This window comes from Bubalus kerabau, chromosome X (genome assembly GCF_029407905.1).
Source record: "Bubalus kerabau isolate K-KA32 ecotype Philippines breed swamp buffalo chromosome X, PCC_UOA_SB_1v2, whole genome shotgun sequence".
Classification (NCBI taxonomy): Eukaryota; Metazoa; Chordata; class Mammalia; order Artiodactyla; family Bovidae; genus Bubalus; species Bubalus kerabau.
The window spans coordinates 66,842,432-66,869,110 of record NC_073647.1 but is presented as its reverse complement, the minus strand read 5'-3'; the positions used below and the strand labels follow the sequence as shown (position 1 = coordinate 66,869,110).

General features: G+C 38.5%; 1 long non-coding RNA gene across 2 annotated transcripts in view; it reads left to right on the top strand.

The window, feature by feature from the left end:
* LOC129639789 (uncharacterized) overlaps positions 1-26,278 on the top strand; it is a 104,573-nt gene extending 78,295 nt beyond the window's left edge. For both annotated transcript variants that reach the window (XR_008708605.1, XR_008708604.1), the window contains one exon: positions 25,828-26,278. This is a non-coding gene — a long non-coding RNA (uncharacterized LOC129639789). The remainder of the gene's footprint in view (positions 1-25,827) is intronic.
* The last annotated feature ends 401 nt before the right edge of the window (positions 26,279-26,679 follow it).

The following is a 26,679-nucleotide window of genomic DNA, read 5'->3' as shown; positions in this document are numbered from 1 at the left end:
TCATGCTGTTTTCTTTCCAAAGAAGAAAATCTTTACATTAAGTTAAAGTGTTTTTACAAGTATTTGTTGTAATAATTATAAGACATTTTGCACCTTGCAGTGTTTACCAGGTTTATTTTCTAATTCCAACTCATTTCTTAATTCCTCTCCTTTCCCATTGCACTTTTGCTTTTTGTATGCTGAGAGTTTATGGTCATATATGACAGTAGCAAGAGGGACAAACCTTTCTCCAACAACTCTTAAAATGGCAAGACTTCATGTTCATCTGTGTGCTACCCAAGGTCATTTTATGTGCACCCCTTGTGACTTCCTCCTTCCCCAATAGGAAGGGAGATTGGCCAATTGATTACAAGTTAAAGAGCCCATATCTTTTATAATTTTATAATATTTCCTTAGGGTACTTTTTTTTAACTTCATGAATCATTTCCATAACTTTTCTGTATCTCTCCAGTTTTCCTTTCAGTGCAGAAACTCGGGCTGGTTGGGCTTCTCTAAGAGGAACTGACTGATGTTACACACAGTTGGACAGTAACTTTGTGGATCTTGCTTATCTTAGAGAAAATTCTCAGAGTAGCAATACTCCACCTAACTTTCTGAGATTGATGTTGTGGGATTGTGTCCAAAGGGACCACCCCCTGAATGAGTGGTAGGTACATACTCCTTTTGATTTTACAAACAGGTTTGGAGCACCTACTGTATGCTGAGCATGGTGTTATGTTCTTGGAATACAGTGATGTGTAAGACATCATCCTAAGTCTTGGGGAATTTGTAGTCTTATAGCAGAGACTTGTACATAAAGTTTTAAAAAGTGTGGTGGTACAGTTTTTGAGATATACCCTGGGTAATTCTGAATCGCAGTAGAGGCACCCAAACCAGCCTTGAGGTAGAGATCCTCAAAGATATGATACCTAGAGTTAAGTCTGGGATGAGGGATAGGAGTTATTTGAGTGAGGAGGTGAGCTAAGGGCATTCCTGGAAGAGAGAACATATGTGAGCTCAGGCAGGGAGGTGGGAATAAACATGTCCTAATCAGGATTTCAGGGTTACTATGGATTTTGAGTGAGGTGAGATGTGATGGGAGATAAAGTTTGAGGAAGACTTGGCCAGGTTGTGGAATGCCTACTTGCCTACTGCTGTGTGGAGTGCAGTATTTCACCTTGAATTTGTACTTGGGGTGAAGATGAGGTAGGATAGAGTGATGAGGGATAGAAGCCTTTATAAGAGAGTAATTTATTTTCTTTGAGGTTTGGAAGGATGAGATGGGCTGAACAACACTTTATCTTGAAATGGCTCTCTTTTTCTTTATATTTTACAAAGCTAACATGTACATCCTGAGGCTTCTGTTTGTATGGGCATGTGAAATATTTTTTTTTAATTATGAAAATTAAAAAAAGCAAGACTCAAAATCCAGAGAGCTCAATTTTAAAGTAACTTTTATTATGTGTTTTTCTCTGATTCAAAGTAACACATGTTCACTTTTAAAATGTAGTTTGAACAGAAAAACGCAAAGAGCATTTAAATTACCAATAATCCTGATATTCAGAAAATGTATTATTAATATTTTGAAGCCTTTTCTCTCAATCTTTTCAACACACACACATATACACTCACACCCACACATATGTATGCATTTTACAAAGTTGGAATCATATTCAATACATTGTTTTGTAAGTTGCTTTTTTTCTTTTTTAACTTTACCTTCTATGGTGAACATTTTCCAGGTTATAAACTATTCTTCTACAAAGAATTTTAATAGCTGTATAAGTATTTAATTCAACTTACATACACAATGCTATTTACTCTCCTCCATTGTTAGACATTCATTTTGCACTATTATACTATTTCACTATTATATTATGATACTCATGCCTCTACCTAAATATTTATGTACCTTACTGATTATTTTCTGTTGGATGAATTCTTAGAGGTTGTTGTGCTATAAAAAGGGGACTGCATATTTTTAAAAACTTTAATGGACCTTGCTAAATTATTCTCTAGAAGTGTTATTCCATTTTTATTTCCACTTCTTATAAATGTTTATAAAATGCTGCTGTTTCTCCATATTTCTGCAAATTTTACAGGGGAAACTGGTTTCTGATTTTCTCTAATTTATTTGATCACTAGTGAACTTTACCATCTTTTCGCATGCCTATAAGTCATACATATCCTTTTAATGAATTTCCTATGTGTGTTCTTTCTGAATTTTTTATTGCTGTTCTGTTCCTCATTATCAGTTTTTAAAAGTGTTTATATACTAACAATATATTTCCATTTACCTGTCTCTTACATTATATTTTCCCTAGTTATTTTTCTCTTTTTATTCACACACACACACACACACACATATATAATATAGTAAAATCTGTAATATTTCATTATGGTTTCTTTTTACTTTTATTCTTAGAATAAAAATATTTCCCCACTCTTTGTTCAAATATTCACCCATAATGCTTTTCTTTTTTTTGAAAAATATTTAACTATCTACTCCCTTGGAATTTAGTTGATATACATTTTGAGAAAGGGGTCTGATTGTTTTTTCCAAATAGTATGCCAATTAGTTCATCATTATTTATTGAATAATTGATATGTTCATCTCCCATACTGACATAGCATCTTTATTATATATTGAAAATTCATTTAAATCCATCTCTCTATTTTTTATTTTGGCTGTGTAGATCTTTTTTTATGGTATGTGGGCTTTCCCTAGTTGTGGACTTCTCTTGTAGTGTGAGGGCTTCTCTCATTGTGGAACATAGGCTCTAGAATGAGCCAGCTCCTTGGGCTGAGTTGCCTTGCGGCATGTGGGATCTTAGTTCCCTATCCAGGGGTCAAGCCCGCATCCCCTGCATTGAAAGTTAGATTCTTAACCACTGGACCACCAGGGAAGTCCCTCATATCTCTTTCTGGACTTGTTATACTCTTGCTCTGAACTCTCTATTCTGGCACCAGTGCCCTTTATAATTATTTTAGTTTTTGATATGTTTAATAAGGACTGTACAAAAATCTTATTTTAAAAATTTAGCTATTCTTTCCTGTTTCTTACCTCATATTATCTTTACCAAAGAAAAATCCAATTGTGATTTTAATTGAAATTGTTACATTTTATAGATCATAGAGCGGAGAAGGCAATGGCACCCCACTCCAGCACTCTTGCCTGGAAAATCCCATGGATGGAGGAACCTGGTGGGCCGCAGTCCATGGGGTCGCTAAGAGTTGGACAAGACTCAGCGACTTCACTTTCACTTTTCACTTTCCTGCATTGGAGAAGGCAATGGCAACCCACTCCAGTGTTCTTGCCTGGAGAATCCCAGGGATGGGGGAGCCTCGTGGGCTGCTGTCTATGGGCTCGCACAGAGTCGGACATGACTGAAGCGACTTAGCAGCAGCATAGATCATAGAGAGAGGAATTGATATCTTTATAATATTTGGACTTACCACCCAGTTATGTTATATGGTTCTCCATGTATTTGAATTTTTAAACAATGTATGTCTTTAGAATTCAATTTTGAAAATGCCTTGTAGACAAAAATAGGCAGCTTGCATGTAAAACTTGCATCTTCATGTTGAATATTAGTTGGTTCATGATCTGACCTGATGGGGCAATTTGACAACTACAAGCACAAGTTAAGAAAAGGGCATGAAAATTTGATAAGGCCCTTTCAACATTTAGCCCCCAGTGTTCTTCAGCTGTTCAGTTGCACATATTCTCCTAGGTCACTCTGGACATTTATCCTGACAAAGGCACCCTGCTTGAGTTTTATCACTGCTGCAGAAGAACCTGGAGTTTCCCTTGTGAATAGCAGTATGTCAGCACTTCACTAATTAGAAGAGACCTTACAACTAAAAAGAGCCAGGGAAGGGCTTAGCATTCAAGCAGAGACCTAATTTTAAAGTACAAAATGTACCCAGGAAACTCTTGGATGGTAAGATTCTCTAACTTGGTGGTTAGCATTCCTAGACACTCCCACTCAGTATTAGACACACACACACACACACACACACACACAATTTGCTTTTTGAGTTGTTGAAGTAGGAATATTTTTCAGTAGAAAAATGTAACTTGCATTACTATATCACTTCATCTTTTTTGAAGAGTAGAGACCTTAAATAGTTTCCATATTCAGTTAGGAAAATATGAAGATTATTGAGCTGATAGCCTTTGGAGAGAAGTTGAAAGTGAGAAAACCCATATTCTGAAGTAAACAGCAGTAGTGAGGGAAATACTAGTGGTTACTTCAAAGAATAGAACAGATGGATTTGGATATATTTGGAGGGACATAATTAAGCTCATGTCAGATTCTGTGTAGAAATAGCCTAATGAGACAGGGTTAATCTCTAAGGTAGGTTTTATAATAGGTTTCATCCTATGCAAATTAAGTATGAATATTCTTGTTTGATCTCCATAATACCATTGTATAGGTGTCCATAAGGAGTAGAAAATGGCAACCCACTCCAGTATTCTCGCCTGGAAAATTCCATAGACAGAGGAGCCTGGCAGGCTACAGTCCATGGGGTTGCAAAAAATCGGATAAGATTGAGGTACTGACCACAAGGATAGTCCTGACTATGAAGGACAGGGACAGAGAGATAAGACTTCTGCAGTGGTGAAGTAAGGACCTCCACAAATTTGGATGAACCTTGAAAATACTCTGTTGAGTCATAGACCACGTGCTGTATGATTTCATTTCTATGAAATACCCAGGATATGAAAATCTACAGAGACAGAGAGTAGACTATTACTTACTTTGTGCATGCTTAGTAGCTCAGTTGTGCCCTACTCTTTGTGACCGCACAGACTGTAGCCCACCAGGCTCCTCTGTCCATGGGGATTCTCTAGGCAAGGATACTGGAATGGTTGCCATTTCCTCCTCCAGGGGATCTTCCCAACCCAAGGATCAAACCCATGTTTCCTGAATTTATAGGCAGATTCTTCACTACTGAGCCACCAGAGAAGCCCTTAATTACCTCAGATTTGCTCTAATAATTAAATAGTTGCCTATGTTTAGGGCAGGACATGGGGGCAAGTGAGGAGTGATTCCCTATGTGTAGGATTTCCTTTTTGGGGTGATGAAAATTTTCTAAACTTACTGTGGTGATAGTTTCACAGCTTGTACAATTCAGTTGTTTTTTACTATATGTGCATGTTGGGTGAATGGCATGTGAATTAAATAGCAATAAAGTGTTTTTTTTTTCTTTTCCCAAAAGAGAATACAGAATAAGAGTTTAGCAGAGCAAGGGTGAATGAGCTGATACCATAGGTCTTGAGCAAGTATCTAACTATTGTGGACTGATTTTCTTCATCTATAAAAAATGAGAGTTCAGTGCAATTCAGCTGCTCAGTCATGTCTGACTCATTGCGACCCCATGAATTGCAGCACGCCAGGCCTCCCTGTCCAACACCAACTCCCGGAGTTCACCCAAACTTATGTCCATTGAGTCGGTGATGCCATCCAGCCATCTCATCCTCTGTCGTCCCCTTCTCCTCCTGTCCCCAATCCCTCCCAGCATCAGAGTCTTTTCCAATGAGTCAACTCTTTGCATGAGGTGGCCAAAGTACTGGAGTTTCAGCTTTAGCATCATTCCTTCCAATGAACACCCAGGACTGATCTCCTTTACGATGGACTGGTTGGATCTCCTTGCAGTCCAAGGGGCTCTCAAGAGTCTTCTCCAACACCACAGTTCAAAAGCATCAATTCTTCGGCGCTCAGCCTTCTTCACAGTCCAACTCTCACATCCATACATGACCACTGGAAAAACCATAGCCTTGACTAGACGGACCTTTGTTGGCAAAGTAATGTCTCTGCTTTTGAATATGAGTAGTAACATCAAAATCAGAGTTCTGATAATTACATGAGGTATCTTTAAAACACTTAACTCAGTAATTGACACATAGTAACTTTACAGGCCATCAAGAAAGAGGCCAGATTCCAAGTGACCAGTTACTGAAGAGAAATGAAAAGTTATTACAGTGTTTTTAAGTAGGCAATCAGGATCAGAGACCCAGGAAGTGAGAGTCAGCAGAAACAACACACATGTAGAGCTGGTACCCAGTACTCCCTGGAATAAATGTCTTTTATTTCATCTTGTTTTCATACTGCTTTCTGGATTGGATAACCTGAAGGGGGGACCATCAGGTGGTGATTTCAACTAGATGGAGACAAGGGTCTATAGGTGAGTTTGCCTTTATATGACATGTGGGGCAAAGATACCTATGGTTATCTTACACAAAGTTCTGGTCTTTCTAGCTAATTTTCTCATCAGATGGAAAAATGTAGCATCTGTCATGTGTCTTCCTTTCCCCTTACCACTGAAATAAGGTCAGAATTTTCATAAAATGGAGTGAAAAAGTTGTGATTACTGAGCTGAGAGTTGACTTAGAACCATGTTTTCACACATGCACCAGTGGATAAATCAGTCCTTTTCTTTTAGTCATCCCTTTGCCTCTCCTAGGGATGAAAAGTATTGAGCCATCTTATCCATTCTTGCAGCCATCTGATCTTCCCACATGGATTTCTAGCTATAACTGCTTACTTGGTCAGATTCTGATAGGTGGTCTGGGGGAATTGGATCACTGCTGAATGCTTGTCCTTGAGCACTTCTCTGAAGCCAATGTAATGCTTTCTTTTTTGCCAATTAACTTAATTAGGTTCTTTAGGATGGCTCCACTGAGGTTTAGTAAAAAGCGAGAACGAATACTGAAGCCAATTAAACTTTAGTCTTGGAAGAAGAAGCATAACTGGTGGATTGATTGAGTGTTACCAGAGACAGTGGTAGCTTGGAACCTTGGCCATGAAGGATCATAATTTAGCTGATCGGGAAACAGGAGGCAGGTGGAGTCTTGGAGCTTTGCAACTGGAGGCAATAAGCCTGTTGGTCAGACATATTGTATAAATCACTTTCACCTCGCTCACGGTGCTTATGCTATAAAAGTTATGCAGTGTACAATCTATGCTGCCCTTTTTCATCTTTGTTGGGATAAAATGAGTAAGGAATTTTGGAATTTTTGAGAAGTTATAGACATGTTAATCATTTTCACCGGATTGTAGAAACCTGTTAGTCTTCTTGACTGATTAAGAAGTACTGTTCCTGAGATGTGGTATGACAGTTTTGCAATATTATATGGCCATTTTGATGATGAAATCTTGGCTGCTTAGAATGTCTTGAAGGCATTCCTCCAGTGAACTGCATCAAAGCAGAAAGTTCTTCAGAGTTCTTTGAAGGGAAATCAATCCTTGGGAAGATCGAAGAGGTGCTCTGCATGACACTAAAGCAGATTTGGTAAGACATGGCAGTAGGGAAAAGAGAAAGAGATTCTAGAAGTTGATGTCAAATTTCAGCCTAGGGATTGAATTTGCTCTCAGTGGAAGGAGATGAGTATGACATTTGTAAATGCTGCTGGGACTATTTCAGTTGGGGTGACACACTCTGGTAATGGATTCCTTTAAGCAGTTGGATGCCTTGGAGGAATTGAATAGTCATTCTCCTTCTCTCACTTCAGGGAGACCAGGTGGCTAAATGGAAGAAGAAACAGTGCAAGTGTCCCTCAGTCCCTTACCTAGCTTCTCTGGTGACTTCCTATTGCCACTGGGTCTTTAACTACCCAGCGATTTGTTCATAACATTTGTGTGTTGAGTGGGGCACTAGTCTCCTTTATTAAAGCTGTTCAGAGAAATGTGAAATTTGAGCCAAAAGAGTTACAGCTGAAATCCTTGCTTAGAGTAAATGCTGCTTGTGGTGTCTCAGAGGGAGAAAGCTAAATAATGACAAAACTCATTTAGCTCTCAAACAACCCAAGACATATCATTATTATGTCCATTAGACACATGAGGAAACCATGGCTTAGGGAAATTTGATAACTTGTCCCAATTCACACACTGTATAAGTGATGAGTCAAGGTAGGAGGCCAGGTCAGTCAGATTCTGGAGCCTGCATTTTTAATCACAAAGCCATGCTGTTTGTTTCCATGGGGAGGTGACTTTTCCTGAAACAAGCAGGTTATGTACATGAAATACAGCTTGCTTATATAAAGAACCCATTTTCAGTTACCCATAATCATAACAAAATGGGTTTTCTGAGTTGCATTTTCTGGTTAACTTAGAATATTCATGGATATCTGTTCCACTCCTTGTTCACATGGTGGTAGTTGCAGGATCACCAACAGCAAAAAAAGGGCAAGCCTCAATACACCAGCACTTTTCAAGTCTCACAACTGATATTGTCACATTGCCTAAAAGAAGTTATGTGGCTGAGCCCAGAATCAAAGGCAGGGAGAAATTGTCTACCTTTTGATGATAGGAGTGGGAAAATTACAGAGGAGTGTGCATCTCAGATCTGTGGACAAATTCAGAGCCAGTACTAAGACAGTCTACCATGCTTCCTAATAACATTTCATGCTTCATTTGTTAAAGCTTCTTCCTTAGCCATATAGACTTGATTCTTCTCCCTTGGATGTGTCAGGCTGTTTCATGTTTCTTTGCCCTTGCTTGTGTTGTTCTCTGTACTTGAAATACACCCTACTACTCATGTCTCCTCACTGTACCTCCATATGGTTGGTTAATACCTATTTATTCCTTAAAGGTCACCTCCTGCTTCCTCAGTCCCCACTGTACCCCGTGCATACAGCCATCAATGCACTCTATTGTATTCATCTGTTTACATATTTATCTCCTCTTGCCAGGCTTTAATCTCCTTGAGGGCAAGGACTGCATTTGATTTTGTGTATTCTGCACTTGGCAGTGTACTTGCTACATAGCAAGAGCCTAATATATGTATTCTTCAGTCAGTTCAGTCACTCAGTCGTGTCTGACTCTTTGTGACCCTATGGACTGCAGCACGCCAGGCTTCCCTGTCCATCACCAAATTCCAGAGCTTACTCAAACTCATGTCCATCAAGTCAGTGATGCCATCCAACCATCTCATCCTCTGTCGTCCCCTTCTCTTCCCGGCTTCAATCTTTCCCAGCATCAGGGTCTTTTCCATTGAGTCTGTTCTTCGCATCAAGTGGCCAAAGTATTAGAGCTTCAGCTTCAGCATGAATCCTTCCAATGAATATTCAGGACTGATTTCCTTTAGGATTGACTGGTTTCATCTCCCTGCAGTCCAAGGGACTCTCAAGAATCTTCTCTAACACCACTGTTCAAATTCTTTGGCACTCGAGTTTCTTTACAGTCCAGCTCTCATATCCATACATGACTACTGGAAAAACCATAGCTTTGACTAGATGGACCTTTGTTGGCAAAGTTCTAATGAAACAATATTTGGGCTTCTCTTATGACTCAGTTGTAAAGATCCACCTGCCAATGCAGGAGATGGAGTTTGATCCATGGGTCGGGAAGATACCCTGGAGGAGGAAATGGCAACCCACTCCAGTATTCTTGCCTGGAAAATTCCATGGACAGATGAGCCTGGCAGGCTACACTCTAAAGGGTCACAAAGAGTTGGACATGACTGAGCAACTGAGCACACACAATGAAAGAATAAGCAATGTGCTTCCCAATATTTTGGTAGCTATGGTGCTTTTTTTTTTTGAGCCTGCAAACTGATATTTTAGTTGAAGTTTTTACCACATGTGCAGTTTCCCCAAGGATGCTATAATTCTCCAAAAATTTAGGGTAAATTTTCTCTTGAGACTTGTAAGATCATCTTGAGATATGGGAGATACTGTGAGATGTTATCAAGTTCAGGATTGGGAAGCACATTCTTAGATGGGCACTAGCCAAAGCTATTGTGATGCCTTGCTAAGAACAATGGTTCACATATCACATTTGATGTGAAAATACAAAGTCTTAAAGGTAGAAATGGCTAAGCCAGGTAGCAGAGCGGGAGGTTAAAGTGTTGGTTGCCTAGCAATTGAACACGTGTACCATATATGAAATTTGTGTTTCTGGATGACAGAGGTTGGAGAGGTAGCTAACATGCAGATAAAATATGGCGACAGCCATTTGTCCCCAGAGATTAAAAAAAAAAAAAAGAAAAGTAGCTCATGATGTACAGGAGGTGCTGAGAATGATTGAAAGTCTGTGAACGTGTATGTTTTCATGTTTGTTAGCAGATATTTTTCTCCTTTAGAGCTCCAGTTTTTTTTAATAAATAATCTTTATTCTTCACCCCCTTTCAAAAAAACAAAACAAAAAAAATCACTGCAGCATTTGATAGCCTTTGCTGAGAAAGAAGTAAACATATTCCAACGTGTTAGATTCCCACTTTGCCTAGGCTGGCAGACTCAAAATGGGACTCAAAATATACATTGAGCAAAAAATAAATCTTTCCCAAAGAAAGGCAATGCCAAAGAATGGCTCAAACTACTGCACAATTGCACTCATCTCACATGCTAGTAAAGTAATGCTCAAAATTCTCCAAGCCAGGCTTCAGCAATATGTGAACCGTGAACTTCCTGATGTTCAAGCTGGTTTTAGAAAAGGCAGAGGAACCAGAGATCAAATGGCCAACATCTGCTGGATCATTGAAAAACCAAGAGAGTTCCAGAAAAACATCTATTTCTGCTTTATTGACTATGCCAAAGCCTTTGACTGTGTGGATCACAATAAACTATGGAAAATTCTGAAAGAGATGGGAATACCAGACCACCTGACCTGCCTGTTGAGAAATTTGTATGCAGGTCAGGAAGCAACAGTTAGAACTGGCCATGGAACAACAGACTGGTTCCAAATGGGAAAAGGAGTACATCAAGGCTGTATATTGTCACCCTGTTTATTTAACTTATATGCAGAGTACATCATGAGAAACGCTGGACTGGAAGAAACACAAGCTGGAATCAAGATTGCTGGGAGAAATATCAATAACCTCAGATATGCAGATGACACCACCGTTATGGCAGAAAGTGAAGAGGAACTAAAAAGCCTCTTGATGAAAGTGAAAGTGGAGAGTGAAAAAGTTGGCTTAAAGCTCAACATTCAGAAAATGAAGATCATGGCATCTGGTCCCATCACTTCCTGGGAAATAGATGGGGAAACAGTGGAAACAGTGTCAGACTTTATTTTTCTGGGCTCCAAAATCACTGCAGATGGTGATTGCAGCCATGAAATTAAAAGACGCTTACTCCTTGGAAGGAAAGTTATGACCAACCTAGATAGCATATTCAAAAGCAGAGACATTACTTTGCCAACAAAGGTCTGTCTAGTCAAGGCTGTGGTTTTTCCTGTGGTCATGTATGGATGTGAGAGTTGGACTGTGAAGAAAGCTGAGCACTGAAGAATTGATGCTTTTGAACTGTGGTGTTGGAGAAGACTCTTGAGAGTCCCTTGGACTGCAAGGAGATCCAACCAGTCCATTCTGAAGGAGATCAGCCCTGGGACTTCTTTGGAAGGAATGATGCTAAAGCTGAAACTCCAGTACTTTGGCCACCTCATGCGAAGAGTTGACTCATTGGAAAAGACTCTGATGCTGGGAGGGATTGAGGGCAAGAGGAGAAGGGGACGACAGAGGATGAGATGGCTGGATGGCATCACTGACTTGATGGACGTGAGTCTGAGTGAACTCCGGGAGTTGGTGATGGACAGGGAAGCCTGGCATGCTGTGATTCAGGGGGTCGCAAAGTGTTGGACACGACTGAGTGATCTGATATGAAAAAATAAATGTATTTTTATAAACTCAAAATAGTTTCTTAACACAAGCTTGGGAGATGAATAGGATGCTGAAGGGGAAGGCAGGTGGATAGAGGGGTCGTAGAGTGATGGGGTAACTGACTTTCTCTGAAAGGTAGGTGGATGAAGATAATTAGGAAGAGACTGGATTTAACAGGAAAGCATGAGTTCCTGAGTGGAAGGGAGATAATTTTTATAAGGATATTACAATATACTGTTATTAGTTTCTTAAGTATCATTCTACACTTTTATTTTGCATATACAAAATATAAATTATATAAAACAAATATAAATATGTGATTATCTATACCTTTTTTTACACAGATAGTAGTATAGTAAGCACATTATTCTGCACTTAATTTTTTCACTTAACAGGATATCTTGGAAATATTTCCATGTAAATATAGAGAGGACTTCACCATTCTTTTTTAACAGCTGTATAATATTCTATTAGTATGTCCTACTTCTTTTCCTGACTAAATCCCTACTGGTGGAATTGCATTTTTCTCATCCTTTGCCATCTTGTGTTTGTAAATATCTGTAGGATAAATTACTAAAAATGGAATAGCTGATCAAAGGGTAAATGCATTTGTAATAAATTTGTTACATATGTTGTCAAATTGCCCTCCACAGAAGTGTAGCAATTATACTCATACCTTTCCCTGTAGCAAGTTATCAGATATTTTATTTTTGCCTATCTGATAGATTAAAAAGTATATTTGAGTTGTTTTGTTTTGCAGTCATTTTATTACTCATGAGGTTGCACATATTTTCATGTTTAAGAGTCATATAATGTATTTTTTTGTGAACTGTTTCATTCTTTGACCATTTTTTTGTGTGTTGGGTTGTTGGCCTTTTAGCCTGGTGTACTCATCTTCAGAATTTGAATCTATTAAGAAGTCTTCCTCTGATGATGTACAAAATGAGGTCAGATCCCCATTCCATTCACTGTAAGCCACTGGACTCCATACTGTCAGAAGTAGAGCTGGGTTGAGGTGAGAAGAGCATGGGGAAAGCTTGCTCCCCATGAACACAGTACCCAAAAGTTGGGCCTTTTCAATATATATTGTAAAGGTTTTTGTTCATGTATGAAAATACATCAGAGGAAGCAATATGAAAATGAGACATAGAGAATGTAGCCAAGGATAGCATGTGCCCAGGACAGCATAGCTGCGCTCTGGCTCAATCCCAACCCCTAACTAGAAACTTGCTACTGACTGATGATGACTAGTTCTGTGTGGGTGGGTTTCTATGAGTAGTGGCAGCTTCAGGTCAGCACTGGCAGAGCTCACTATGTGAACACTTAGTTTTTTCTTTTTTTAATTTGGTTGTACCACGTGACATGTGGGACCTTAGTTCTCTAACCAGGGATGGAACCTGTTCCCCCTGCAGTGGAAGCACAGAATCCCAACCACTGGACTGCCAAGGGAGTCCATTTTTTTCAATTTTAATAATATATTATATTTAACTCAATATATCTAAAATATTACCATTGTAACATGAAATTAATATAAAAGTGATATATTTTATATTCTTGTTTCTCTTATTATGTGTTGAAAAATCCAATGTCTATTTTACACTTGCAGCATATTTTGCTTTAGACTAGTCACATTTAAATGGCTAAATAGCCACATGACCTAGTGGCTACCATATTGGACAACACAGTTATAGATGATGGAGAGCTTTTGAGGCATTTAAGAAAAATAACTGTAGTTTTAAGACATTTTACTTTGAAATAACTTCAGTTTTTCATAGAGTTCTCATATGCCTTTTATTCACTTTTTCTTATTGTCAATCTTGTTATGCTTCATATTTTATAGCTCTGTCATTTTTTTATACTTTTTGAGAGATTTCCTCCATTTTACCTTTAAAATCCTCTCATGTATATTTTATTTCATATTTTTAATTTCTAAGAGCTCTTCTTATTCTCTGGTTATTTCTTTTTGTAGCATACTGTTCTTGTTTCATGGATGCAATATCTTTTATCTCTCTGGGGATATTAATCATAGTCCTTGTGTACTACTCCCAGTATTGTGTCTGTTGCCTTTTTTTAAAACTCTTTTCTGTTAGTGATTTTCTTACAATGTTTGGTGATTCCTGGCTGTCCTTTTATGTTTAAGCATGAAACATTATTAAATATGAAAGGACATGAATGTAAATGTATCTATGGGCAGGACTTAGCAACTAGTAAAAATCCCAATGGATAATTATATTAGGACACAACTTTTTAATTGGGGATCACCTATTAATATCTGTAGACCTTTTCTCATGGGCTGTTCAGTACCGCTTTTTAGGTACTCTTCAACTTCTTGCCTGAGCAATATGATCATGTCCATTGTGGGAGATGCATGAAGGAAAAGAGCTGAGGGTTTTACTATTTAGCATATGGACATTCATTGAATGCCTTTCACTTCAATAAGATCCTTCATTTGTGTCTTTGGCTGTTCCTGGTGTCCCTACATTCAGATCCTGTCTGGTTTAATCTTACTAGATATTGATCTGGGTGGAATAGAGATTGATCTGGGTGTTATCAGTCCCATTCTATACCCCTTGTTTCAATAGTGTCTTATATCTCTAATTCTTGAGGCTTTCCAGAACTTTAAGGCCTAGATACACTTGCTTCTTGATGACTACTCTTACTGCAGGTTTGTATTCCAACTTAACCTGACCTGCTAAGTCAGCTACTACTTAGCCATTGGCTTTCCATTTTTCTAAGATAGTTACTTCTCTTGTTTGCTGTTTTCTCCCCTCCCATTCTATTTGCACTTATGGGTTTATATCTTTTCATTTATTGTCATTTTAGTGGGGATTCAGGAGAAAATGGAGATAAATATGTTTTGTTATCCATGTTTAGTCAGAAGTTTGAACATTTGATTTTAAAAATTACCTCTGTATAAAAATGGTTTCTTCCATTTGCCTGGTGTGTTTCCTGTCAGAGGCTTAAGAATGTCTCTTGTAGGAGTTTTGGCCCCCCTAGGTGCTTAAAACTTCAGAACTGTCCTGAATAACATTAACTCAACTACCTTAAAGTGAATAACTGAATAAATGTACTCTCATGTAAGCCTGTGATTTTTCTCAAAAGGTACAAAAGAACAGAAATATAGCATGATAGAGGTGGAAGAGGACTTACATATCATTGATCACAGGGTTTCCTAAGTTGTGATCTATGGGGCATTTATTCCTCAAGGTTCTCTGAGATAAAAGGTTTCTGTGGTCAAATAAATTTAGGAAACTCTATAATAAAGCCCTACTTTGAGATTTCACAAAATGTATGTTTCTAGTCTTTGAGAAATCTGCAGAAACCTCCGCTTCCAGCATAAGGCAGACTCTGCTGAATTGGCATAAAAAGAGGGATTCTTCAGAGGCCAAAAAGTAGTTGAAAACAGGAGGAACCCCAAGAGGTAAAGTAGTCTGTAAACTAGTTTTTCCCCTCAGGGCTTCTCTTGATGTCTAGAGACCCTGGGGGACCCCCTTAAAAGTTGCATTAGAAGTGGGGAGTGGGAGATGAAACTCTGAGACCAAACAGATGGTTGTTACAGGAAATCCCTGCATAAAGCAAGGAATCTAAAGAACACACCCTTAATGTGATGGTGAATGGTAACTAACTAATCCTATGACTATTAAAGAAATAATATCAGTACCTTAAAATTGCCCCATAATGAAAACATCAGGCTTAGATTATCTAGTGTGTAGCCAAACACTTAATGAAGAGGTAAATTAAATTTTATACAAATTATTCTAGAGAAAGTAAAACAAGGACAACACCTCATTTCTCTTCCCTATGGAGCCAGTACAAACCTCAATAACAAAATTTGATAAGGATGATTAAAGAAAGTACAATTACAGGACAAATTGACTCATGAACACAGATGTAAACTTTTTAAAACATCACAAACTTATATCCAACAAAGTAGAAGAAAAATAATATTTCAGAGCTAAGCAAGAGTTATCCTAGAAATACGAGGTTGATTTAACATTAGAAAATCAATTAGTATAATTTACTGCATTAACAGAAAATAATATATGATGATCTCAATAAATGTGAAAAAGCATCAGGCAAAATCCAAAAATCCAATGATTAAAAAAAAAGAAAAGCTTTGCAAGCTAGAAACAAAAAGGAACTTCTGTAACCTGATACAGGGAATCTGTAAAACTCCTATGAAAAGTGAAAGTGTTAATTGCTCAGTTGTGTCCTACTCTTTGTCTCAGTCGTGTCTGACTTTTTGTGACTCCTTGGACCATAGCCCACCAGCCTCCTCTGTCCATGGAATTCTCCAGGCAAGAATACTGGAGTGGGTAGACATTCCCTTCTCCAGGGGATCTTCCTGATTCAGGGATCAAACCTGCATTTTGTATGTTGACAGGCAGATTCTTTACCATTGAGCCACCAGCGAAGCCCTAATGGAACACTACTCATCCATTAAAAAGAATTAAATCTTGCCTTTTGCAATAGCATGGATGGACCATGAGGGTATTATTTTAAGTGAAATAAGTCAGATGGAGAAAGACATGATTTCACGTATATGTAGAATCTAAGAAACAAAACAACTGAACAAATAAAATCCAGACTCACTGATACAGAGAAGAGATTGTTCATTGCCAGAAGGAAGGGAGATTGGTGGGGCAAAATGGATGAAGTAAATCAAGAGGTATAAACTTCTAGTTATAAAGTAGATAAACCATAGGGATGTAATGTACAACATGGGGATTACAGTCAATAATAATGTATTAACATTGTATGGTGACATATGGTATACTTATTGTGGTGTTCATTTTGCAATGTACATAAATGCCGAAATACTATTTTGTACCCATGAAACTAATAAAATATTGTATGTCGAATATACTTCAATAAAAAGAAAATAGACTAAAAACTGAAAAGGGAGCTCATGCAGCTGAATATCAAAAAAACCAAAGAACCCAATCAAAAAATGGGCAGATCTAAATAGACATTTCCCCCAAAGAAGACAGACAGATGGCCAAGATTCTCAATGTCACTAATTATCAGAGAAATACAAGTCAAAACTATAATGAGATATCACCTCAAATAGAATGGTCATCATAAAAAAAATCTACAAACAATAAATGCTGGAGAGGGTGTGGAGAAAAGGGAACCCTCTTACACGGTTGGTGGAAATGTAAACTGATACAACCATTATGGAGAACAGTGTGGAGATTCCTTTAAAAACTAAATATAGAGTTACCATATGATACAGCAATCTCACTCCTGGGTATATATCTGGAGAAAACCATAATTGAAAAAGATACATGTGTCCCGATGTTCACTGCAGCACTATTAAAACAGCTAAGACATGGAAGCAACCTAAATGTCCATTGATAGATTTATGGGTAAAGAAGATGTGGTAATATACAATGGAATATTAATCAGCCATAGAAAAAACTGAAATAATGTCATTTGCAGCAACATGAATGGTCTAGAGCTTATCATACTAAATGAAGTAAGTCAGACAGAGAAATATTGTATAATTTTACTTATAGGTGGAATCTAATAAAAATTACACAAATGAACATTTTTACAGAATGGAAACAGACTCACAGATCTATAAATAAAACTTATGGTTACTAAAGCTGAAACATGGGGTGAAGTTAAAGTAGAACTTCCATATACTCTTTGATCCAGGAATTTGACTCCTAGGGAAATACTCTAGAGCAACTCCTACACATGTGCACAGGAAGAAGGTACATAAGCATATGTTAGTATCACTACTCAGTGAAGCACCCATCCTGCACTACACTGCTCTTGCTGCATAGGTACACTGCCCTTCTTTGACTCACTTTTTCCTTCTTTTTTCTTTTCGTCTTTGTAACTTTGGTCTGTTTCTTTTTATTTTTTCTTTTTTCCTTGTTACGTCTCTATTCTAAGTTTTCATATCACTTACTTTTTCCAAGTCATTACTTGATTTTTTCCAAGTCATTATTAAGTTTTCATATCACTTGATTTTTCCAAGTCATTGCTAAACAAATAATACATGGATTATACAGTAATTATACTGTATAATCCCTATAGCTCAGATGATAAAGAATCTGCCTGCAATGCAGGAGACCTGGGTTCAATCCCTGGGTCAGGAAGATCCTCTGGAAAAGGGAATGGCAATCCACTCCAGTATTTTTGCCTGGAGAATCCCATAGACAGAGGAGCCTAGTGCGCTACAGTCCATCGGGGTTGCAGAGAGTCAGACACTATTGACCAACTAACACTACTACTGCTACTACTAAACAGGGAACTTTTCTTTTACTTAGCGATGCCTATAATCTTAGTATTGAAATTTTTGGGCTACTTTTGTCATCACCCATTCTTCAGTAGTTATTGTCTGCAGTAGATTCAGTTTTTTAAAAATTAAAAAAAAAAGAAAGAAACCAAAAATCCCTCAGTTGATAGAAGACTGACCTCAAGGCAAGTGGGCAGCACCACATTTACATGGCATGGCAGTCATTCAGGCTTCTAGAAACCAGAGTTACCTGAAATAGTTGTGACTAAAAGTGAGAAAGACCTCAGCACATTGAAAAAAGTAATAGTCACCACATTGTACAATTTATACCACAGGAAAGGTATGGAATTAGTTTTCAGCTAGATTTGGATTTAGTGATTTAGAATTGTGTAGAATTTAGGATTATTTCTTCCTTGCTATAGACTATTACCTTCTTGTATAAAAGCATGGTCACATCTCTCCCATCTTTAAAAAAGTTTTGACCTGGGATCCACTACTGGCGAATGCCTTATAATTCTCCTTTACATAGCCTAGCTTCTTAAGGAAATTGTCTACATTCCTCTTTTGCTTCCTTATCTCCCTTTCACCTCCTCAACCCACTTGCCTGCATTGGCACTTTACAAGGTTACCGATGAACTCCATGGGCATTCGTCTGTGCTTGTATAGTCTTGACCTCCTTTGCCATGTTTGTCCCTGTGGATTACTTCTGTCTGAAGAATTAATCCTTGCTTGACCTCTGTGAGTCATTCTCTCAATTTCCCTCAACTTTCTGCAGCCACTCATTTCTCTAGGTCTCTGTCTTAATGTGGATGTTTCTTCAAGTTCCCATACTTGATCCTCTTCTTTTTTCGTTCTTTGTGGCTGAGTTCTTCCACTCTCATGACTCTCAAATCTAATCTTTTCAGTTTGGGCCTCTCACCTGAATTCCAGATGCAAATCTCCAACATATCCATTTAGGTAGTCGATCAACATGCTCAAACCTGAACAGCAACCCTGTAGCATGTGGAAGATCAGAGAGATAGTCTTCATTGCCTTTCTGTGTCAACTTTGACCTGATGGAAACTTCATGCTTTGTGGTTAGATTGGCCCCTAACATCCAGCTTCTTCAGAGTTGGATATGAATCCTGGTTCTCTTAAAATGAGACTTTGGCCAAGCCACTTATCCTCTCTGAGTTTCAGTTTCCTCATCTATGAAATAGAGATCATAATATTGCAATGACCAAAATGTTCATTTGGGTTTTTCTGTAACATCTTATGGAACAAATCATAACATCTTATAGAACAAACTGGACAAACTTTTGGCCCACAAAATAGTAGTATCTTTCATATAGGATTGTGGTGAAGATTACATGATTAAAGGATTAAATCATGAAAACTCCTTTGTATTAACTCTGGCACTTGGTGAACATTCAGTTAATAGTAGTTGAAATTAATAAATATCACTGTTAAAATTTTATTATTGTGTTGTTTGAGTTTGAATCCAGGCTCTCCTATCTACTGGATGTTGTAAGCCTTACCTTTATCTTCTGTAACATGGAAATGGGTGTATCATTCAAGTAATTTATATATTTTTTTGTGGCAAAATAAACTAGCACAGGAGTCTATAAACTTTTTCTATAAAGGGCCAGTTGGCAAATTTTTCAGCTTTGTAGCCCATCTGGTCTCTGTTAACTATGCAGCTCTGCTGTTGTAGTACTGAAATAGCCATAAACGACATGTAAATGAATGAGCATGTTCAGTTGCTGAGTTGTGTCCAACTCTTTGTGACCCCATGGACTGTAGCCCACCAGGCTCCTCTCCATGGAATTTCCCAGGCAAGAACACTGGAGTGGGTTGCCATTTCCTTCTCCAAAAGGGATAAGCATGGATGTGTTCTAATAAGACTTTACTGATGGACACTGAAATTTGAATTTCATATAATTTTCATGTTCTTTGAAATATTATTATTCCTTTGATATCTTCAACATTTGAAAATGTAAAAACTATTCTTAGCTCTCAGGCTAAGAAAGACAAGTGGGAACTAAATCTGACCTAAGTGCTTATTGATCCCCAAAATGCATGCAAATTGGAATATCTAACCAAGGAGCCGAAGTACTTGCATTTGCTTGACTGAAGAACTCTATCTGGGAAGGTTAGTTCAAGGAAAGATGACAGCTGGCCTTTTCCCATATGGAAGCTAACTTTGGCCCTTATTCCTGCTGTGTGAGAAGAAGAGGGAGAGACTTTAATCAGTCTTTGGGTTCTTTGAAAGCTCTACCTCTTCAAAATGTACACCACCCCTCCCCTGCCCCCTGCAAAGTGTCTTTATTTTTTTATTTTCAAGTAGTTTATTTTTTAAATTTTATTATTATTATTATTTTTTACTTTACAATATTGTATTGGTTTTGCCATACATCAACATGCATCTGTCACGGGAGTACACATGTTCCCCATCCTAAAGCCCCCTCCCACCTCCCTCCCCATACCATCCCTTTGGGTCATCCCAGTGCACCAGCCCCAAGCTTCCTGTATCCTGCAAAGTATCTTTAAATCAGACCAACCAGGTTAGTAGTTCTTCTTCTGGAGGAAGAGCAGAGAGTAGCTATTCAATACCTTTCCATCAAAAAAATATTTATTTGGCTGTGTTGGGTCTCAACTGGGTCATGTGGGATCCTTCATTGCAGTGGCTGGACTCTCTAGTTGTGATGCACAGGATCCAGAGCACATGGGCTCAGTAGTTGTGGTGCATGAGCTTAGTTCCCCCAAGGCAGGTGGCATCTTAGTTCCCTGACCAGGGATTGAACCTGTGTCTCCTGATGTAAGATGGATTCTCAACCACTGGATCATCAGGGAAGTCCAATGCTTTTTTTGTTTAAAACCTTACCTAATCAGAGGACAAATTTCTTTCCATCCCTTTCTTCCTTCCATCCACAAATATTTATTGGGTTTCTACTATTTTCTCAGGCATTATGTTTGCTACAGGAAATACAAGGAGAATAAGACTGAAAATATTGCTGCCCTCATAGAGCTTATATTTTAGCAGGGGTGACAAAAAATAACTAATTATTTGGGGGAAATGTAATTGACAACTGTTTATTGTCTTTGTTGTTTATCTTTCTTCTGTATGATTGTTTTTGATTCATATGTTTTACTTGTCTACTTGACATCTCTACTTGGCTGTTTCACTAATTTTTCAACCTTAGCTAACTCCAAATGGAGTTCTTGATTGCTTCTGTGCCGCCTTCAAACCTGTATGTTGCCCAAATCTTTCCATCTTAGACAACTGCAATACCATTTACTCAATTATTTAAGCCAGAAATGGGAAATCATTTTTACACTTTCTTCTCTCAACTCTCACATCTGGTCAGCCACTAAGTTCTGTCTATTTTGCCTCCAAAATAAATCCAGAATCTGAATACTTCTTACAAATTCTAGCATTTTAACACCCTCCTCCAAGTCATTGTCATCTTCAGCCTCGACTATTTCAATAACTTATTATTTGGCACACACTTCCATTCTGGCCCTCTTTCTTTCTGTACAGCAGGGTTGAAATCAGATCATATCCCACTCCCCACAACCATGTTAAATTAAAATCCAGTAAGTTCCTATTACACTTGAAATAAACCTCAAATTTCTTACCATGGTCTGTCAGACCCAGCATAATCTAGACCCTGTCCACTGCTCTCCTTTCATCTTGTACTAAATCATCTTCACCCCAGACACCCACACTGGCCTCTTTCCTTCAGTTCAGTTCAGTCCAGTCACTCAGTCGTGTCCGACTCTTTGTGATCCCATGAATTTCCGAAGCACACCAGGGCTCCCTGTACATCACCATCTCCTGGAGCTCACTCAAACTCATGTCCATCAAGTCGGTGATGCCAAACACCCATCTCATCCTCTGTCATCCCCTTCTCCTCCTGCCCTCAATCCCTATCAGTATCAGAGTCTTTTCCGATGAGTCAACTCTTCGCATGAGGTGGCCAAAGTACTGGAGTTTCAGCTTTGGCATCATTCCTTCCAAAGAAGACCCAGGCCTGATCTCCTTTAGAATGGCCTCTTTCCTTAGGCACATCAAACTCCTTTCTGTAATTGGACTTCTGTACTTTTGTTCCCTCTGCCCGAAATGCTTTCTCTCAGGTTTCATCATGGCTGGCTCATTCTCATTATTCAAGTTTCAAGTTTAAATGTCATCTTTTCTCAAAGATCTTAATCATCTTGTCTAAAGTAGCTATACCTACCTTCTCATACATAGTCATTATCCATTGGTATAATTTATTTTCTTTGTAATGGTAGTCACTGTTTGGTATTACATATTGATTTGTTTATTTATCATTTGTCTCCCCCTATTAGATTATTTGTTGTTACTCTGTCGCTCAGGCGTGTCTGACTCTTTGTGACCCCATGGACTGCAGCACGCCAGGCTTCCCTGTATCTGTATCTCCCGGAGTTTGCTCAGACTCATGTTCATTGAGTCAATGATGCCATCCAACCATCTCATCCTCTGTTAGATTATAAGCTCTATGAAATCCTTTCTGTCTTTAAAAGTCTTATTTTAGACATGGTAAAGTTTAGGTACCTATGAGACATATAAGCAGTGATGTCAATTAGGCAGTTGAATATGTTTAGGTAAAATGAAGGGCCAGTGCACAGCATGTAATACATACCCACTACCTGTTAGTGAACATCAGCAACAGCAGTGATAGCATCATTATTATAATTACCATCATCATCCCAGGCATTGGTTGAAAGGTATTAGAGCATCTTTGATCTTGTATCATCACATCAAACACCCAACTTAATTGAACCAAGTAGCTCTTTTAAATTTCTTGAGCCAATTTGCAAATAAACAAGTAAGAAACTGAGGAATTTAAGAGCTCTCCAGGATTTGTGTTGCAGAAATGACTGCTTTTTTTTTTTTTTTTTTTGTGGGAGAGGATGTGCTGTCCCGTAGTTGGCTTTGGTGTTTCTCAAGAAAACTAAGTCAGATATAATTTGGGTGGCATTTAGAAACTCTTCTTCCCACAGCAGCAGTAGTGCTACCAGAAAAATAGAATGACGTGTCTTCAGGCTCTGCTTGTGTTATCCTTAGGCAATGTCAATTTGTAAATCATGTACTTTTCACAGATCTTGTTATTGCTTATAAAATTTCTGTCAGTTCCCTCTGATTTCCATTACATCTTATCTTTCTTTTGTGTTGGTGACACCTGTGTTTATACAAAGTACTAGATAGAATAGATAGAATTTACAGTGCTTTTCAGATCTTCTATATCTTTCTACCTCTGTATATTCATTCTATTAATTTTTGAATGCTTAATATTGAAATTCAACTAAAATCTTAATTTATCTACTTAAGAAAGTAATTGTAATATGTAGTGGAACTATATGTGACCTTGTTCTATATTTTCCAAGTCTCCAGTAAATATGTTATCATACTTTAATAATTAAAAAAATTAAACTTAAAATAAAAGGCTAATCATTGAAGTCTGATTCATAAGGAGACAGGGGATGGGATTCAGAACCCAGCTGGAGGTTTGGTCTGAGTTAGGAGGAAAACCGGTTCTCTCTATAAGAGACAAGCAGGTAGGCAGGTACATATATAGAAAAGTACATAGGGAGGGGTCCAGGGAGTTGGGGAGTTTATACTTAGTGGTTTTTTACTTTCTCTGGGCCAAGAAATAGACCATCTGCTGAGAGAAACATATTGAGAGTGAGAGTTGGGGGGTGCTTGGTGCCACAAGTCATTAATCATCAGTTTGGGATCAATGTTTACCTAGCATTTGAGCAGGAAGGCTTCAGAATATATGTAGGATGTGGCCCATCTGCCAATATTGAACAAGAAACTTACTGTTTCCTGATCTCTGAACAAGGCCATGGCTTTGTACTTTGAAACAGAGTATCAGCATTACCTATCTATCTTCTACAATTAGGAGAAAATGCCTTCTACCTTAGTTAAGCAGAAACATGTTTGGACCTTTTCAAAAGGAACTTTTAATAGAAAATTTGGTGTGAGAGGGCAAAGACAGAGAAGTGGACAATCTTCAAGACTACAGATTCCTTACTGGAACTATTAATACCTCTGATATGATACAAAAGATCATCTTGGTTTACGCAAATTTCAGGATTTGGGTTCCTACTCTTCTCCATGGCCTCTTCCTACGGACTTTCAGTGGCTCTCCCTCCATGGCATTTGGATCATATCACACAGTTCTTTCTCCTGCTCTTTTGTTGGCTTCACATTCCTTGTTCCTCTACTATGGAAGAGCCACTTCCTTCCATCTGGCCTAAATATTGCTTATTGTGATGGTTAATTTTACATGTCTGCTTGACTGGCCATGGGGTGCCCAGATTAAAAATGATTCTGGGTGTGTCTGAGGGTGTTTCGGTATGAAATTAGCATTTGAATTGGTAGACTCAGTAGGGTGCCCTCTCCACTGTGAGTATTGCTGTTGTTCAGTTGCTAAATCATGTCTGACTGTTTGCGATCCCAATGAACTGCAGCACACCAGGCTTCCCTCTTCTTCACCATTTCCTGGAGTTTGCTCAAACTCATGGCCATTGAATTGGTGATATCATCCAAACATCTCATCCTCTGTCATCACCTTCTTCTGCTGCTCTCAGTCTTTCCCAGCATCAGGGTCTTTTCCTGTGAGTTGGCTCTTCGTACCAGGTAGCCAAAGTATTGGAGCTTCAGCTTCAGTATCAGTCCTTCCAATGAATAGTGAGGGTTGATTTCCTTTAGGATTGACTGATTTGATCCTCTTGCTGTCCAGGGGACTCTCAAGAGTCTTCCTCAACAGCACAGCTTGGCACAATTCTTTGGCACTCAGCATTCTTTATGTCCATACTCACATCCATACATGACTACTGGAAAAACAATAGCTTTGACTACACGGAATTTGTTGGTAAAGTGATACCTCTGCTTTTTAATACACTGTCTAGGTTTTCATAGCTTTTCTTCCAAGGAACAAGCGTCTTTTAATTTCATGGCTGCAGTCTGTAAGTGGGCCTCATCCAATCTGTTCAAAGCTTGAATAGAACAAAAGGCAGAGGGAGGAGCGAAAGATAAAAACCATATGATTCCTTTTCCTGCTCTACTTCCTCCCAGCAGCTTAAATCTTGGGACTTGGCACCTCCTTGGTTTTTGATTACCTTAGCATCCCAGGATGTTTTCCCTGGATCTTACCCTAAGTCAACTTGTGCATTAAAACAAGCCCCCAGTGTTTGGTACAAAGATACATGATCAAGTCACCTCTATCAGAAGTGACTTGAAGGGAGAACTCAGGCTTTTGTGCCTGATCTTCCCTTCTAGACCCCAGAACAGAGCTTGATACCTAATAGTTACTCAGTAAGGTTGTTGGGTTTAATTCATGAACTCATAAACTTGTGAAGTTGGAGAAAATGGGCCTCAGAGATGGTGTAGTGCCTGGTTTGTAGTCCTTTATCAGAGCACCTTCATTGTCCTCATCTAATTCTAGTTCATGTTTGATCATCTGAGCAAGACTGACTGCTGTTTGATCTAATATTGTCTTGTCAAGTACAGAGTAGGTTGTTCTATCAGCATACAACTGTGCTGACATGAGGAGGGAAAGAAGAAGATTCTTTTTAGAAGAAATAGAAAAAACCCAAGCTGTTCTACCTGGTAGCAGACTGTTGGAGAAGGTGGCAGACTGATTATGACAACCATATCCTGTTTCCATGCCATCCCCAAAGCCCTTGCTGGTGCCATGCTGCCCACAAGCCCTGTAGCTAAGGTCTGCCCTTCTTGGTGCCATCCAAAGGTGAGAATGTAACTTCTGCCTTTTTATTTCCCCTTCCCTTCAATAAGCTCCTCATTTCTTGGCTGATGACAACTTAACATGCTACACTTTCTGAAGCAATATACATTTAGAAGAAACTGCTTAGAGGGAGGAAAACAGCTGGAAATTTGGTCAATAAATCAGATAAACAGGAGGAATCTATGTTTTCCCTTGGTTTCCCTGGTGGCTTAGTGATAAAGAATCTGTCTGCCAATGCAGGAGATGCAGGTTTGAACCCTGAGTTGGGAAGATCTCCTGGATGAGGAAATGACAACCCACTCCAGTATTCCTGCCTGGGAAATCCCATGGACGGAGAAGCCTGGTGGGCTACAGTCCATCAGGTTGCAAAGAATTGGATACCAGTTTGAGTCTAAACAAAACTACAAAAGAAGAAAAAAAAAGATGTTTTCCATAGAAGGGAGGGAGAAGTGGCCTTCCCAGTGCTCTCAAACCATGTTATATTCAGTGAAGCTCTGTAGGTCATTAAATAAGAAACAAGAAAACTAAAAATTCTCAGCCAAAGGCAATGTGGTGACCCTTAGGTCAGAAACTAGCTTTTCCAATGTAAGTCAGATGTCTTAATTTTACAGTGAAGAAACTGAGGTTCAGAGAAGGAAAGCAATTTGCTGTTTTCCCGTGAGAAAGTTCTAGACTTTCTGCCTCTGTTGTTCCATACAGATGAGAATTCTTTGTATTTGGCTGCTCAGATTCTCTGCCACTTTCTCTAGTAAAAGTTGACATGAGATCTTTAGTATTTTTCACAAGTAAAAGAGGTAAAACAGTTGTTTTTAAGAGGAGAAAGTAGAGGTTTATTTTAAATATAATTCTTTAAAAAATTAAATTGGGGATATGATACAGTATTTGAATTATTGATGGAGACTAGATAAATTTATTCAATAGTCTTTATTTAGAGGTAATAAGCCAAAAAGAATGCATGATAGTAATCAGGATAGAAACTGGGATGAATAGGAGGTTGTGCCTGGTGGCTGGATTAATGAAATTCTCATGAAAAGGAGAATGGAGGTGGGAGAATCCTGAATTGAAAATCACAATTCGACTTCCTTTTCAAAG